Source organism: Hyperolius riggenbachi, chromosome 11, assembly GCF_040937935.1.
Source record: "Hyperolius riggenbachi isolate aHypRig1 chromosome 11, aHypRig1.pri, whole genome shotgun sequence".
In the NCBI taxonomy this organism is placed as follows: domain Eukaryota; kingdom Metazoa; phylum Chordata; class Amphibia; order Anura; family Hyperoliidae; genus Hyperolius; species Hyperolius riggenbachi.
The window spans coordinates 18,419,899-18,437,506 of NC_090656.1; the positions used below are offsets into that span (position 1 = coordinate 18,419,899).

The window sequence follows — 17,608 nt, forward strand, 5'->3', positions numbered from 1 at the left end:
GAGAGCATTGTCTTATCACTCCAGTCCTTAAAGAGGAACTCCAGCATAAACAAACATACTGTCATTAAGTTACATTAGTTATGTTAATTAAAATAGAGGTAGGTAATATAATCTCTTACGCACGGAGCCTCAGAGGAAGCTCGTTGAGCGAAACGGTTGTCAGGCTGGCCGCTGCTCCCACATTGCCCCACAGCAAAGAACTCTATAGGGTATGTTTACAATATATTTCTTTATGCAATATGGAATGGTGGATGGATAGAGTCCTATGTTTGCAATATTGACATTAAAATAACAAAGCAAAGACCTAAAAGCGGTGCCATTTATGTTCATTCTTTTTTCTGCCAATAGAATCTCTTACCCACCCTGTTTTAAAAGAACAGGCAAATGTTTGATTTCATAAGGGCAGCCATCTTTTTAGGTGAAAGGAGGTGACAGGGAGCATGAGACACGGTTCCAACTGTCCTGTGTCCTGATCACCTCTCCCAGTTGATAGGCAACATGAACAACATAGGAAATCCCATCATGCTCTGCACAGCATTAGGGAAAAAAAGCCCGGGCTTTTTTTCTTTGATGGGTGGAGCTTAGCTAAAAATGCAACTAAAAATGATGCGTTGGTAAGAAAAACAAAGTTCTGATGCTGTGAAACTGTTAAAGAAACACCAAACCTTCTCAGTTCTGCTGAGTAGATTTTTAGTCCGGAGGTTCACTTTAAGTTATCACCTCTATAGTTATTCATAAGGTCCATACACATGGCGTACAAATGTCTGTGCAGACACGTAATGAGCAAAGATTCATATGACGGTTTGTTCGTGTGGACACAGCAAGTGACTGTCAGCAGACTGTCTGCAGACACAGCCATGTTTGAGCGATACAACTGTTGAATCTCTTGTGACTTTTGTCTCACGGACTGTCGCTTAGTCTGTTGGTGTCCTGTCGTGTGTCCGAAAGTCTTCTACAGACAGCAGAGTCGCTACCATAGTACTACTACTATGTGTAGTCTGTGGCAGACAGCTTCCGTCGTGTCTTCACTCCTTCTGTTGTCACTTGTGTACAACCGTTACAAACTCGAAGCGTCGCTGCCATAAATATGTGAACTCTCTTCCTCCTTCCCTGTGTGCCTGCTATGTATTTCTCTTTATACACAGCTCCTTCTGTATAAAATACTAAAAAAAAAAAAAAAAAAGTCTCTAATAACACCACACGTAACAACAGCTCAGGCCAGGTTATAATTCCTCACACAATTTACAGTTTTTATCACTTGCATTCCTCTCTGTGAATTAACACCCTGTCTTAACCTCAGGTATTCAGTTGTTAATTTAGGAATTCAGTCGTTAACTTTAGGAATCACTCCTTAACTTAAAGATAGAATCCTTATTTTAAAGTGGATCCGAGATGAACTTTTACTCATTGCATAATTGTGTTCCTTTCCTATTGTTTATAGGGCATTTCTCAAGCCAAATACTTTTTTGTTTTAATACTCTAATTTCCTATAAACTAAACAAGCCTCGCCCACAGTTTTTCAGAGAGCATTGGCAGTAGCAAGGGCTCACGGGAGCTCAGTCTGGGCAGCAGGAGGGGGAGGTATTACTAGCCAGAGATTTTAGAGGCAGAGGGGAGGAGGGGGGATTAGTTTTTTTTCACAGAAGATGCAGATAAGCTTGCCTGTTTGTAATGTTTACAAACAACATGGCTGCTCTCATTGTATCACAGGAAGAAATAATCATAAACTGTTGAAGATGTTTGCAGCTAGATTTGCTGTGTAAACTATCTGAACTTTAGATAAGATATATAGACAAGTTACGGTTATAGTTAGTTTTTCATCTCGGATCCGCTTTAAAGTTTGCCTGAGGTACATTGCTTAGTGAATGTTACAAGACGTGGTAATATAAAAAAACAGCTCAGAATCCTTATCAAAGACAGGAGATGAGCTTTGTGAATTGTGGCCAATGGAATAGACTGCTTGACCAGAGAAATTGAGCGGTGTACAGGCCGGCTTTGGCAATCGGATAACCCACTTTACGGGGAGAGACGTAGTCCTCAGTTAGACAAGGTTGGGAGAAAATGTTCATAATTATGCTATAAAATCTGGAGCAGCAACATCTGCCAGACCTTCACACCACGCGGCTCTCTCCAGCCGAGCGAGAGGGCCGCAGAGGCGTCCAAGACAAATACATAAAATATACGACGGGCCGTAACTCTGAACATGCTTGTCGGTGGAGACGGCAATTTGGGAGGATTAAGTCAAAGTGTCTTTCTGGCATGAAATGAATACAGCGCAGTCACCGTCTCCGGGCTTAGGGCCGCCTGAACACACAAAGCGCGCTGTAATATTTCATAACAAGCAGGCCGAGGAGAAAGCGGGACGGGCGCTGGCCCTGTTTTGGCCGGCGAATAATAAATGCTCTCTTTCTACCAGTCTTATCAAAGGTCATCTATAATTAGTACAAATGAGGCCCTGTTGTTTAATAACCGCTGGAAATGGGAAGGAATTTACTATTTTCTTAATGACTTTGAGGACAGGAAATGCTGGACATTCCGACGACAAGGGCAGGTCATGTGACTTCCCCTGTCGCTGATGCCAGGGAGAGATTTCAGCAGCAACATAAGAAACTTGAACCTGCTCTTTACAATCGGCTAACTGTGCAGAAAACCCGAAGGTGTAACGTTACCTGCAGGCAAAACCAAGTTCTTGCTTCATCCAGTCATTAGTTTTGTCCGCTCAGCATCTGACAGGGACACTTTAAAGCGGAATTAAACCAAGCACTTTTTATTTGTTCTAATAGATTATTTACAGCATATTATATACAACCAGCATTTTTTTTTACTAGAACAGCATTCAAAGGGTTACACACAGGACTGATGCTGGCTACACACAATGCGATTTCCCGCTCAATTAGCGGGATCGATTATTTCTGACATGTTCGATCGGGTTTCGATTGATACAGCTGTCGATTTTGCATACTTAACATGAGTAAATCGACGGCTGTATCGATCAAGACCCGATCGAACATGTCAGAAATAATCGATCGATATCGCATTGTGTGTAGCCAGCATTAGAAGTTCCTTGCCAGCAAAGCTAGATGCATCCAAACTTTACATAATGTTATCTTGTATTTAATTGTATCAAGTGAGGAATGTAAACAAACACTTCTCTGACACTGCAGGCTCTGTTGAACAAAGTCAGACAATCAGAAAGCATTTCTGCTTACGTAAGAACATGAATAAAGCAGTTATAAATAAAATGCAAAGTCAGCTCTCAGGGCAAAAAAAGCGTACTTTGGGAAAGTATAATTTCTAAATGAATAATAATACTTATGCACAAAGACATTTTCAAGCATTCTCACTAGTATGGGCATTGAATGTAAATTGTATGCAGTTTGGAGTTAAAACAGCATGTATGCATACACGTCCAATGCATAATCAGCATAGAGGGGCCCTGCACAAAGGCCTATCACCCGCATACACACTTCTCCCCCAAGTATAGGTGTTTTTCTCCCTCTCCTGAAATCTGTTTTGAAAGCTCACATAAAAATACTTTAGCTGACCATGAAAAAAAAACGTGCCCCTCTGAATTTAAATGCATGTCCAGAAAGTGTTTCTGCAGCTCTTGCTAGGCTTAAATGGATACTTATGGCATGAATAAAAAAATCACTTTTAATTACCTGGGGTTTCTACCAGCCCCCTGCAGCTGTCCGGTGCCCTCGCAGTCACTCACGGATCCTCTGGTCCTCCGCGCCACCAGCTAGTTTCATTTCGCCAATAGGCCTGGCCACGCGTAGCCTCTTCACATTCCCGTCCGCAATAGCGTCCTGCGCAAGGGTAGGTGTGGCTAGGCCTGTCGGGGAAAACAGAACTAACTGGCGGCGGGGGACCGGAGGATCCGTGAGTGACTGCAAGGGCACAGGATGGCTACAGGGGGTTGGTAGAAGCCCCAGGTAAGTAAAAGTGATTTTTTTATTCATACCTTAAAGAGGAACTCCAGAAAAAATAACGTAATGAACAAAAGTGCTTAATTTTTACAATAACTATGTATAAATGGTTTAGTCAGTGTTTGCCCCTTGTAAAAGCTTTCCTCTCCCTGATTTACATTATGACATTTATCACATGGTGACATTTTTACTGCTGGCAGGTGATGTCAGTGGAAGGAGATGCTGCTTGATTTTTTGGCAGTTGTACCCAGCTGTAAACAGCTGTTATTTCCCACAATGCAATGAGCTTCACAGACAGGAAACTGTCCGTCCTGACACACTGAGGGGCTTTACCACAATTTCAGCCATACAGAGCCCCCTGATGATCCGTTTGAGAAAATATAAAGATTTCTCATGGGAAAGGGGGTATCAGCTACTGATTGGGATAAAGTTCAATTCTTGGTTACGGTTTCTCTTTACCCTCCTTGCCGGTTATCCTGAGCTCAGCTCGGGGTAACCCGCCGTGGAGGATTCCTCAGGCCCTGCTGGGCCGATTTGCATAGTTTTTTTTTGTTACACGCAGCTAGCACTTTGCTAGCTGCGTGGAACATCCGATTGCCGCCGCACGCTGCCGATCCGTTCAGAACGGGATTTCCTGTTGGGTATTTGCGCCGGCGGGGATCGGAGGGGTGGGAGGGATAGCGAAGGGAGGGGGAAAGCATGTAGCTAGCGCTTGGCTAGCTACATGCTAAAAAGAAAAATTAGCAAAAAAAAACCTCCCGCGGCCGAGCGCTGCATAGTTTTAGAACGGCAGGAAGGTTAAAGGACACCCGAAGCAAAAATAAACGAATGAAATAAACGATTTGTATCTATCTTCCTTCTCCTAAAAATTCCACAGTTTTATTTTATGTTTAAATCTACTTTTTAAGTTTTAACTGTTTTATTGTTTTTGCTCAATGACACATTCATTGACGTATGCCAGAGCTAAAATCTATGAACAATTGATCCTTTTTATCTCTTCCCTGCTCTCAGGAGCCAATTTCTGCTAGGAAAGTGTTTTATAGTTGGAATTTCTTATCAGTGAGGGTCACACTGTAGTCACTTCCTGTTTGAGTCAGGACTGAGTCAGCCACTTACATACCTGATATTTAACTATTTCAGGCAGAGAAAGAAAGAACAAAAGGAACACAGCATAGTTATTTGTGTGCTTGGCACTGTACATACCCATGTCTATCTCATCATGTCACATGTCACCTCGGGTATCCTTTAATATCCCTTTAAAAAATAAAATAAACAAGCTTTCTCTCACAGAACCCAACCATTCTATTGTTTCTCAACAAAAAGCAGGATCATGCACCAGGCAACCTAGGCAGGTACCTGGGGGTCTAGTGAGTGTCAAGGGGTCCATCTGCTACCTTCTCTGACCTCTCTCCAATTCAGCTTACCAATAGTACCAGAACGAAGCCCCAAATCTACTACCTTGCCTTGGGCTCCATTACATCGTAATCCATCTCTACCTCAAGGTGCCTATAGTCTGTAGGATCGGCCTTTCTAGTTATGTCTCCGATTCCCAGCTATGTAGCTGAAGGATAATTCAAAGTTTTACTGATAACTTTTCAAGAGCAAAATATTGTTAACTGGAATAAATTAAAAATGTTGTATAAGCAGACAGAGGAGCCAAAAGGATAAAATATTCTAAAATGTTTAAAATGAGAGGAGGCCGAGGTGGACTTACCTCCCCCAAGCAGACACACACGAGTGTTGTGTATATTCAAAACAACAAAAATTTATTTATATACTCCAGAAAGTGCAACGCGTTTCGCAGGCATCTCTCGCTTCATCAGGCAATAGAAACGGAGCATAAAACTCAAATAAGTCTGGTGCAAAGCTCAGCGCCTCTGGTGTGTGTCTGCTTGGGGGAGATAAGTCCACCTCTGCCTCATTTTATACATTTTAGAATATTTGATCCTTTTGGCGCCTCTGTCTGCTTATACAGTTCCTGAGACCACCCTTGGTGGAGGGGTGTTGCCCCTTATTTCCTATCTACAGAGAGCAACTTCTTAATCCTGAGTGGGGACAGGTCTAATCTCCTCACCTGCCTTCATAGTGGTTACCTGGACGGTAACCCATGTTTGTGTATAAATAGATACTTACTTGTCATAACCACTTACCAGTACATACTACACTATATTGGGCTCTCTGTGTCTCTATTCTGTGTTCCCTTGCAAATTAAAGATAATCTGTACTGTACGATTTGTACAATAAAAAACATACCAATCGAGTCACTGTGATCTCCTGGATCCCTCTTTGCCATTTCTGCCGCTCCCCGCCGTGAACCTGGCTTTTAATCGCCAGTTTTACAAACAAAAAACATGGCCGCTAACCAGGAAGTGATGTTTGTGTATGTATGTATGTATGTATGTATGTATGTATGTATGTATGTATGTATGTATGTATGTATATATGTATGTATATATGTATGTATATATGCATATATATATATATATATATATATATATATATATATATATATATATATATTAGTATACACACATATATATATATATATATATATATATATATATATATATATATATATATATATATATATATATCATGTTGCAGTACACTACAATGACATAGTGAACTCCAGTCAGGGATTTTCAGTTTCTCAGAATGGGAAGCTCCCTTCCCCCTCAGACAAGCTGAAACTGAGAGCAGAGAGCTGTCTGTGACTAATAAACAAAGCACACACAAAGAGCCTGCAGGGGGCGTGGAGGAGGGGGCTGCATAACTTCTCCCCATCACAGCAGAGGAAGTGCATTCCTCTTTGGGTCGACAAGGCTTGACAAAGAAAAGGAGATTAGATATATTACAGAGACAGTGCAATTAGGAAAGGCTGCAGTAAGCCAGAGCACATTAGAACAGGTATAGGAACTTATAGGATAGAAGAAATAAGGCTGAAAATTGTTACAGTCTTTTTAAAAATGTTATTGCTGTTTAATCGTATGGAAATCGCCTTTAAAGAGACTCCATAACAAAAATAACATCCTGTTTTTTATCATCCTACAAGTTCCAAAAGCTATTCTAATGTGTTCTGGCTTACTGCAGCACTTTCTGCTATCACTATCTCTGTAATAAATCAACTTATCTCTCTCTTGTCAGACTTGTCAGCCTGTGTCTGGAAGGCTGCCAAGTTCTTCAGTGTTGTGGTTCTGCTATGAACTCCCCCTTCCAGGCCCCTCTATGCACACTGCCTGTGTGTTATTTAGATTAGAGCAGCTTCTCTCTTCTCTCTTATGTTTTACAAGCTGGATAAATCGTCCTCTGAGCTGGGTGGGCTTTCACATAGTGAGGAATTACAGACAAGGGCAAAGCTGTTTGCAGGAAGAAAAGAGCAGCCTGAAACTTCAGTGCATGAGAGACGCAGGGGGAAAGAAACACACAAATGATCTCTTGAGATTCAAAAGGAAGGCTGTATACAGCCTGCTTGTGTATGGATGTATTTTCTATGTGTGGACATACTGTACATCAACCTACTTCCTGTTTTGGTGGCCATTTTGTTTGTTTATAAACAAACTTTTTAAAACTGTTTTTAACCACTTTTAATGCGGCGGGGAGCGGCGAAATTGTGACAGAGGGTAATAGGAGATGTCCCCTAACGCACTGGTATGTTTACTTTTGTGTGATTTTAACAATACAGATTCTCTTTAAAAAGTGACATTTGTGACCTCTGGCCAAGTTGTACTTCCTACCATTTAACCTAAAACACACTGCCCTTAGGCATGAACATTGTATACTAAACCCACCTCTTGTTGTCCAATTCCTTCAGATTGTAAGCTCGCAAGGGCAGGACTCTCTCAAATCGTTTGTGTTTTAGATTTTGTTACACATTTATTCATATTAATTCGGTCACCGTTATTACTGATTCTGTACATTGTACAGTTTCTGTATTTTGTATATTGCCGTATATCATTGTCTGTATTATTATGTACCCCATGCTTGTTTCTTACTTTGTACAGCGCCACTGAATATGTTGGTGCTTGATAAATCAATAATTCCTACTGGTGACTTGCGCACCCGATCGACCACGTTGGACTGAGATTTTCCATCTCGCTCGATCGATACATTTCTGGGTATAATTGGTCGAATCATCAATCAGGCATGCTTGTTGAAGCACCGATTTTCATCCAATTCGGTTAAATTATTGAATGATCGAACGAACAGGCTGCACAATCACTAGATGTATGGCCACCTTATGTCTGACATTTTCTCAAGGTTTACAGCATAATACAGGCGGGTAAAGTCGAACCTTACTATCAGGTGAAGTTTTTGTGCTGTTTGACAAGTCCTCTTGCCATCGTACAGGGATCCAAAACCACTTCCTGTGCTTTCCTTAGGGGCGGGGAGGGTCTACTTTCTTCTGCCAGGCTCGTAAGGTTACGTAATAACTGCAAGGGACCCAGCGTCTGAAAGACCAAGCGACGTATAAAGTGGAAAACATAGAAAGACATGCTGCAAAGCAATGCAGTAAAGGAGCCGGAAGATAGAAATGCCTTTAAATGATGTGAAATAAGTTGTGCGGAGATTGTATCCAGCTGTGTCCAGGACTTTGCCCCGCAGCGACGCAGGACCTCCGCGTGGGGTGCCTCTGCTAGGCTCGCTAATACAAAGCAGAGTCAAGCACTAAACTCATTTACATCGTCCAGTGACCTGATCTCCTCTCTAGATTAAATTACATCCTGGAAAATCCCCATTCTTCTTGCTGAGCAGCTGTGTACAGGGCCGTCCAAGAGAACAAAGGAGGGCAGAGCCGACACGGGCCTAAACTGCCACATCATCCTCTGCTTGCAAACGCCGCCGCGCAGTCCTGCGTCACGCAATGCTGTGTTCACAGCAAACAACTACAGACTCGTATCTGCAGACAATGGAAAGTCATTCTATGCGTGCAATCCAAAGATCGGGAACATGCAGGTTGCCATCTTTAGTCCATTTAAAGTAATCCTGTGTAGAAATGCGTAGAATGACAGGAAACGTGAAGGCTAGGCTGTTTACGCTGTAAACGATGCTGTATACTGTACAGGTTTGCCATCTAATAACAAACAAGAAAGGTGCAACAACATCCTTAAAGAGGAACTTCAGCCTAAACAAACATACTGTCATTTAGTTACATTAGTTATGTAATTAAAATAGATAGGTAATATAATCTCTTACCCACCCTGTTTTAAAAGAGCAGGCAAATGTTTGTAATTTCATGGGAGCAGCCATCTTTTTGGTTGAAAGGAGGTGACAGGGAGCATGAGACACAGTTCCAGCTGCCCTGTGTGCTGATCACCCCTCCCAGCTGCACGTGCTAGGCTTCAAATCTCAAATTCAAAATTAAAAAAAAATTAAAAAAAATTGCGCCAACACAGCAGAACGAGAACAACAATATCAGAAAGCCCATCATGCTTTGCAAAGCATCAGGGGGAAAATGCCTGGGCAGATTTCTTAGCTTCTGTGCAGCTAAAAATGAGGCTTGGGTAAGAAAAACAAAGTTCTGATGCTGTGAAACTGTTAAAGAAACACCAAGCCTTTTCAGTGCTGCCGAGCAGATTTTTAGTCTGGAGGTTCGCTGATGAGATAAACAGGTGGAAATACAATGGCAAGCATATTAATGACTAGGCTGTGTTTGATTTTTAAATTGTCATGTAAAAAGAGTTAGGCTGGTTTTATTCCTGAGGCGAGCGTGTGCGGTGCGATGCTCCGCCCCATCGCATCACAACACCCAAATAGTCATTCATATGACGTGACAGAGAGCGCTGACAGGGTCATATGCATAGTGCAGCCCCCCGCACCCCCTTCACCACCCCTCGCCCAGTGATGTACTCCTTGCTGGATAGGAAGTAAGTAGGATTCCCAACTTCCCCGTCGTATTTGCGTCGTTCTGCACACGCGACGCCAACAAATTTAAAATTTGTGCCCTGCACATTAACAATCGCTTAATTATTATATTTGAATTGGATGAAAATCGGTGCAACCAATATGCGTTGCTAGCCTGTAGGATCTGTTATGGAGGGAGGAGGAGGGACAATGGGGCAACGCATGAAGGAGTGGCTTAAAGTGGGCAGGGTTAAGAGGGGGAACAATAGGATCAATCTGTACTTAGCAGAGACAGTCTGGGACTCCAAATCGCTTTTGGACACATTGCGACCACCATATACATCCTAGGTTTTTGATAGACACGGCCTTGACCTTGGCCAAGAACCCTCTAGAGTGTGAACTAGGATTTCGGGCCAGTTTACACGGTCGGCTGCCGGTGTCACTTTTCTTCTTCTGAGCACAAAAGCATTTGGCATCGTTTCCCATCAGTTCTTCATCGTGTTTTGAGCCTCTTTGAAGATACGATGGACTACGGCACTTTAGCAATCGACGGTAAGCGCATTGAGATAAACGCTCCCATTCATCTCCATGCCGGAGGTGGTGGATCATGGCGGTAAATGATGTGCATGGACGTTGGTAGCCGTCAGTCTGAACCACCCTTGCGGCTGGCAGCACTTTGAGAAGTGTTTGGTGTACTTTAATTCATTTTCTGTCATTTTCTGCAGGGTGGTGGAGTCAGAGTATGAGTCGAGGAGTCCGAGCAATTTTGGGTACCCGGAGTCGAAGATTTCATAAACTGTGGAGTCTGGAGTCGGATGATTTTTGTACAAAACCCACAGGCCTGGTAAGTATGAGGCTCAACACACACCATACAATCTAGGTTGTTCAATCTTACCACTTTCATGTAGTATAAGAGCTTATCCAATCAATCATCCAAGGTATTTTCAATCTGTGGGCCCTTATACTACATAGATTTGGTAAATCTGTACAACCAAGATTGTATGGTGTGTGTTGAGCTTTAGACTAAGGAGTCGGAGTCAAGGATTCGGAGTAATTTTGGGCACCTGGAGTCAGAGTTGATGGTTTCATAAACTGAGGCGTCGGAGTCAGAAATGGAGTCGGAAAATTTTTGTACGACTCCACAGCCCCGGTTTTCTGAAAAGATCATAAAAAAAGCAACAGCTAAAGAAAGACTGAAAATGCTAATATGATTTGAAAGGGATTAAAGGAGGATAAAAAAATGCAGCGAAATAGGCCAGATTTTCCTTCAGTTCTTCGTTCTGCTTTTCATACCATAAAAATCCCGCCCATACTTCCCCAGCCTGGATTCCCCCCCCCCCCCATACTCCTCCAGCCCGAAGCCCCCCCATACTCCCCCAGCTTGGAGCCCCCCCCCCCCCTGGAGCCCCTCCCTCCATACTCCTCCAGCCTGGAGCCCCCCCGGGGAAATCGCATTTTCACCACACGTACTTGTCTACCACAGATAAACACAAACTTCTGCATATCTAATGAGCAGAAATTAGGCTGTGACAAGTTTAATCTTTCACGAGATGCTGCACGATGTGAGGTATCTGCTCCAAACTCCAGACACCGCTCAGACGTAAAGAGGAACGCCGGGCATAATGGAAAAACAAAACTAAGAGAAGCGGAAAAAACAAAGCTGTGTCCATTTATAAAGAGGAATTATGATATCGTCATAGCTTTGCAACTCTGTCATCTCTGGTGTTTTACTGCAGAATTTGCTGCATGAATAATATGGCTGCACTTCCTGTGTTGGGATGGCAACGAGAGTGAGTGGATTAATAATGCTAACATTTGTATAGTGCTTTTCTCCTGCCAGACTTAAAGTGAACCAAGCACCATTTTTAGCACCCAGGGCATCTCAATAGCACATGAAGAATATGTCTCATTATTAAAAAAAAATTTCCATTTTACCTTTTATTTTACATTCAGTTGTTTTATTAGCCTACTTCAGCAGGCCTGCCCGTCCATCCCCAGCCGCAGAGATTTCAGGAAGCTAATTGTTTTATTATAGTCATTACCAAGAAGTAAACAATACCTTTTCATAAACAGAGGGGGGTGGGTAATTAGGACAGTTTCTTCAAAGAGATTATCTAGAGTGAATGTGTCAAGATAGCATCTCTGACTTCTGTAAATAAGGACTGTGAGAAGGGGAGGGGCACACATGGCAGCTTCTATGCCAGGAGAAATTCTAGTGAGAAAAAGGGTGCTTAGTTCCCTTTAAAGGACAACAGAAGTGAGAAGAATACAGAGGCTGCCATATTTATTTCCTTTTAACAGCTTTCAGACGGCAGTGATTGAAATCTATTCCCGGTTTGGAGGCGGTTATTCCTGGAGGGCGTGGATTTTACTCACCGCCGCCGTGGGCTCCCGCCGATCGCGTTGCTCTCTCCCCGCCGCTGCTCACTTGCCCTGCTGCTGGTATGACAGCAGAACTCAGTGGGCAGGTCAGGAGCTAATTTAATTGGCTCCTGATCATCAATGTGAGCCAATCCCACATTGATGACGGGGGGAGGGGGTGGGGGTTGGTGTGAATGCTGTACAGACGTGTCACTAGCCTCTTGTTGTGGAGCGGGAGGAGGGACTAAGCATGGATCAGGACAGAGCAGTTTCTAGTGGGCGAGCTGAGGAGGAGCACAATGTGCTCAGCGAAGGCTATCTGGTGCTTTGGATCTCTCAGTGACAAATTGGGACGATTGGGGACAAACACAATAGGGTCTTGGCAGGGATGGCTCCGTATGTCCGCTTCAGGCGATCTAGTGTGTATATCAATGCGAAGAAAGAGAACCGCACACATTTGTCCAGCAGATGCTGGTGCAGGATCCCAGGCAATTGTAATCCACACCCAGGCTTAATCAGTGTCAAAGATATTGTCCCATCACACATGTACAACCATCTGACTGTACGGCTAGATGGTTGTACGTGTGTGATGGGACAATGAATTTGACACTGTTCCAGATTAAGCCTGTGTGTGGATCTCTACTTCAATTTTGTAGCTTGTATATCGGGCTCCAGGCAATGAGGAAATGACAGAGCACTGTCCAGATGGCCAATCGCAGACACAGGATTCAGATCAGTGATAGACAAGTCCAGCTGCGGCCAAGTATGGGGGGGAGATGAAGAGCAAAGGATGCTGGGAGTGCCCAAAGCACTGCTGTACACAGTGTACTGGGAGAAGAAACTTTTTCAAAAGTCTTCAGGGAAGCAAAAAAAGTAATTATTATTCCAATGCTAGTGACACAGCATGCGCACAAGGCAGCTGACGCAGACACACAGGAGAATGTGGAGACGGGGGAATTGTTATAAAGCATGGCTCATGGAGTCAATCTGAGGCTGACTGAGCCTAGGTAAGTATTACGTTTATCAGACCACCAGGGAGGTTAGGTCAGTAGGGCACAGGGATCGATGCCTGTCTTAATTATTTGTAATCAGGAACCCATGCGGTGAGATGGGTGCCCAATGCAGGTAGCGGCTGTTTGGCTACTACATAGCAATTAATGGTCGTAGCCGATCGTAGATGGTTATAACTAGCGGACATTTGGGCCCTTAGAAGGGAGAAATCAAGTGAGGATGGGTGCTGGGAAAATTACAGATATTTCACCACTAGTGACCGCGCCCACCCGACTGAGTGGGATTGTGAGCCACAAAATCGAATTCCATTTAACCAATGTTCTGTGTTTATTATGTAGTCTACATTCTGACCCTGCACGGCAAGCATTCCAATATAATCAGAAATGTTTCTGCTATAATGAATCTTATCTCAGCCAGCCCAGCTCTAATGTGGTACATTGCCAGGGAGAGGGAAGCTTGATATCTCCCCTCCCACAGTCCTGCTCCTCACTGATTGGATGAGGGCAGTTCACTGTGACCGGACGGCTGAGAAGTCAAATACACCTCACCCCTCTGCAGAAGCTGCTGAAATACAATCTATGCTGTGCTCACATTTGTTTAGAGCGGGATACAACCCTGCATTTCAACCTTGCTCTAAAACATTATTTACAGCATATTATATGCAAAAAGCATTTTTTTTTTTTTTTTACTAGACCAGCATTGAAAGGGTTAAACACAGAGGTTTCAAGTTCCCTGGAGAGATATGCAGAAGTTTAGATTGTTACATTCTGTTTAGTTATATGTATCTATTGATAAATGTTACACACTCTTTGGCTGTCCTCCAAGCTCCTTCTCAGTCAGAGAGATGAGTCACATTCAACACTTAGATACATTTATGTAAACAAAATGTATCTATGTCAGCTTTGGATGCGTCTGCAGAAATCTCCAGGAACTTTAAGGGCTCTTTCACACCAGAGCCCACTTCTGGCGTTTTAACGCAAAGTCTATACTTTGCGTTAACCAAGGTAAAAGGAAAGTCCATAGACTTTCCTTTTACCTTTCACACCCGACGCTGCGTTTCGATACGTTGCGGTACGACGCATCCCGGCGCATTTTATCGTCGGGAATCGCCGTTTCCCCTTCGGGGTAATTAACTACTACCGCCGCTACTCAGCGTTGCACCGGAGTTTCCCGACGACACGCCGCAACGCGTGCAGGAGCCGTTCTCCTGCACGCTTTTGGTGTGTAACGGGCCTAAAGCACTGTGTAACCCTTCCAATGCTGGTCTAGTAAAAAAAAAATGCTGGTTGCATATAATATACTGTAAATAATGTTTTAGAGCAAAGTTGAAATGCGGGGTTATATTCCGCTTTAAAAAGCAAGCTAGATATGACAGTGCAGTTTCTATGAGGAAAAAAAAAAAGAGTAAGGGAGGAAATGACATCAGGATTGGCTTCAGAGGCAGTAAAGATGGAAAATGCCTGGAAACAGTTTTCTCTTTATTTACTATATAAAATTCACTGAAATCATAAACGTGGACAGTACAATACATATGTTATGTAAGTAGAAAAAGTACCTACTTATATAATTTCTTTTTTATGTGATAGTATGGCTGTCCCTCTTGCTTGAAGCAGTACCGCTGCACTACATACTCACCAGGGAGTACATTGTAGTTTACCATCAGCCTGCGAACATCTGGTAAAGCCGCCCACCACCGCAGAAACAGGTCCTCTTTATTCTTCAGCCTCATACCAAACCTGTAAACTTCCCACCAGGCCTGAGCCAACTTGGAAAGCATCTCGGCCCTAAAAGGAGTCCTTGTGTTTCAATTCTGACTTCATCAACGAATCCCCCCCCCCCCCCCATGCATTTTGTTTTGAGCCCCCCCCCCCCCCCCCCCCCCCAAATTGTTACATCTTTTTTCCTTATTCTGCCACCTCATCATTTTCTTTTGCTTTATGGCTGCTCTTAAAAAACGGCCATAAAACTGCTGAATTTTCTGAGCGACGACCCTCTAATGAAATCAAAAATCAATTAACCCTTCGCACACTCACATGCAAATGTTCAAACAAATGCATTCACAGATTTACTCATCCAGGCACAACTGTTATCCCTACAGCTAAATTAAAAGCCAGGGTTTTAGTTCACAGAAGAATGCATTCTTATGCTTAGTCACCTATACTGCGTTGAAGTACCTAGGTAAACATAGGTGTCCTAACTCTGGCCCTGTAACATGCATAGTGCAGACATGCAAACACATTCATTGCATCAAACCTATCAATGGATTAGGAGCACACATCCTAACTTCCTCTCCTGGGAAAGACGGTGCATCTTACCAATCGCACAAGGGAGCTAATGTTATGTGTCCATGTGCACCATGCGCATACACCAGCATAAGCTGTCTGCATGCTGACAAACATACAGGGGAAGGGGGGAGTGCACCGAATTGGACCCTAGCCACAGGGGTCAATGATAAGAATAAACATACATATATCCAGGCACATCGCCTCTAGTTAGGACATTAAATAAATTATTAGGGAAAGGGAGGTGCTGAAGGGGGTGTGGCTAGAAACAGCAAAAATCAATTAACCCTTCGCACACTCACATGCAAATGTTCAAACAAATGCATTCACAGATTTACTCATCCAGGCACAACTGTTATCCCTACAGCTAAATTAAAAGCCAGGGTTTTAGTTCACAGAAGAATGCATTCTTATGCTTAGTCACCTATACTGCGTAGAAGTACCCAGGTAAACATAGGTGTCCTAACTCTGGCCCTGTAACATGCATAGTGCAGACATGCAAACACATTCATTGCATCAAACCTATCAATGGATTAGGAGCACACATCCTAACTTCCTCTCCTGGGAAAGACGGTGCATCTTACCAATCGCACAAGGGAGCTAATGTTATGTGTCCATGTGCACCATGCGCATACACCAGCATAAGCTGTCTGCATGCTGACAAACATACAGGGGAAGGGGGGAGTGCACCGAATTGGACCCTAGCCACAGGGGTCAATGATAAGAATAAACATACATATATCCAGGCACATCGCCTCTAGTTAGGACATTAAATAAATTATTAGGGAAAGGGAGGTGCTGAAGGGGGTGTGGCTAGAAACAGCAAAAATCAATTAACCCTTCGCACACTCACATGCAAATGTTCAAACAAATGCATTCACAGATTTACTCATCCAGGCACAACTGTTATCCCTACAGCTAAATTAAAAGCCAGGGTTTTAGTTCACAGAAGAATGCATTCTTATGCTTAGTCACCTATACTGCGTAGAAGTACCCAGGTAAACATAGGTGTCCTAACTCTGGCCCTGTAACATGCATAGTGCAGACATGCAAACACATTCATTGCATCAAACCTATCAATGGATTAGGAGCACACATCCTAACTTCCTCTCCTGGGAAAGACGGTGCATCTTACCAATCGCACAAGGGAGCTAATGTTATGTGTCCATGTGCACCATGCGCATACACCAGCATAAGCTGTCTGCATGCTGACAAACATACAGGGGAAGGGGGGAGTGCACCGAATTGGACCCTAGCCACAGGTCATTTAATGTCCTAACTAGAGGCGATGTGCCTGGATATATGTATGTTTATTCTTATCATTGACCCCTGTGGCTAGGGTCCAATTCGGTGCACTCCCCCCTTCCCCTGTATGTTTGTCAGCATGCAGACAGCTTATGCTGGTGTATGCGCATGGTGCACATGGACACATAACATTAGCTCCCTTGTGCGATTGGTAAGATGCACCGTCTTTCCCAGGAGAGGAAGTTAGGATGTGTGCTCCTAATCCATTGATAGGTTTGATGCAATGAATGTGTTTGCATGTCTGCACTATGCATGTTACAGGGCCAGAGTTAGGACACCTATGTTTACCTGGGTACTTCTACGCAGTATGGTGACTAAGCATAAGAATGCATTCTTCTGTGAACTAAAACCCTGGCTTTTAATTTAGCTGTAGGGATAACAGTTGTGCCTGGATGAGTAAATCTGTGAATGCATTTGTTTGAACATTTGCATGTGAGTGTGCGAAGGGTTAATTGATTTTTGCTGTTTCTAGCCACACCCCCTTCAGCACCTCCCTTTCCCTAATAATTTATTTAATGTCCTAACTAGAGGCGATGTGCCTGGATATATGTATGTTTATTCTTATCATTGACCCCTGTGGCTAGGGTCCAATTCGGTGCACTCCCCCCTTCCCCTGTATGTTTGTCAGCATGCAGACAGCTTATGCTGGTGTATGCGCATGGTGCACATGGACACATAACATTAGCTCCCTTGTGCGATTGGTAAGATGCACCGTCTTTCCCAGGAGAGGAAGTTAGGATGTGTGCTCCTAATCCATTGATAGGTTTGATGCAATGAATGTGTTTGCATGTCTGCACTATGCATGTTACAGGGCCAGAGTTAGGACACCTATGTTTACCTTGGTACTTCTACGCAGTATAGGTGACTAAGCATAAGAAT

The 17,608-nt window shown here is 43.4% G+C and overlaps 1 protein-coding gene across 1 annotated transcript in view; it reads right to left on the reverse strand.

Moving 5' to 3' along the window:
• The window catches only part of LONP2 (lon peptidase 2, peroxisomal), a 162,867-nt gene that overhangs the window by 89,348 nt on the left and 55,911 nt on the right, over positions 1–17,608 (reverse strand). The window lies entirely within an intron of this gene.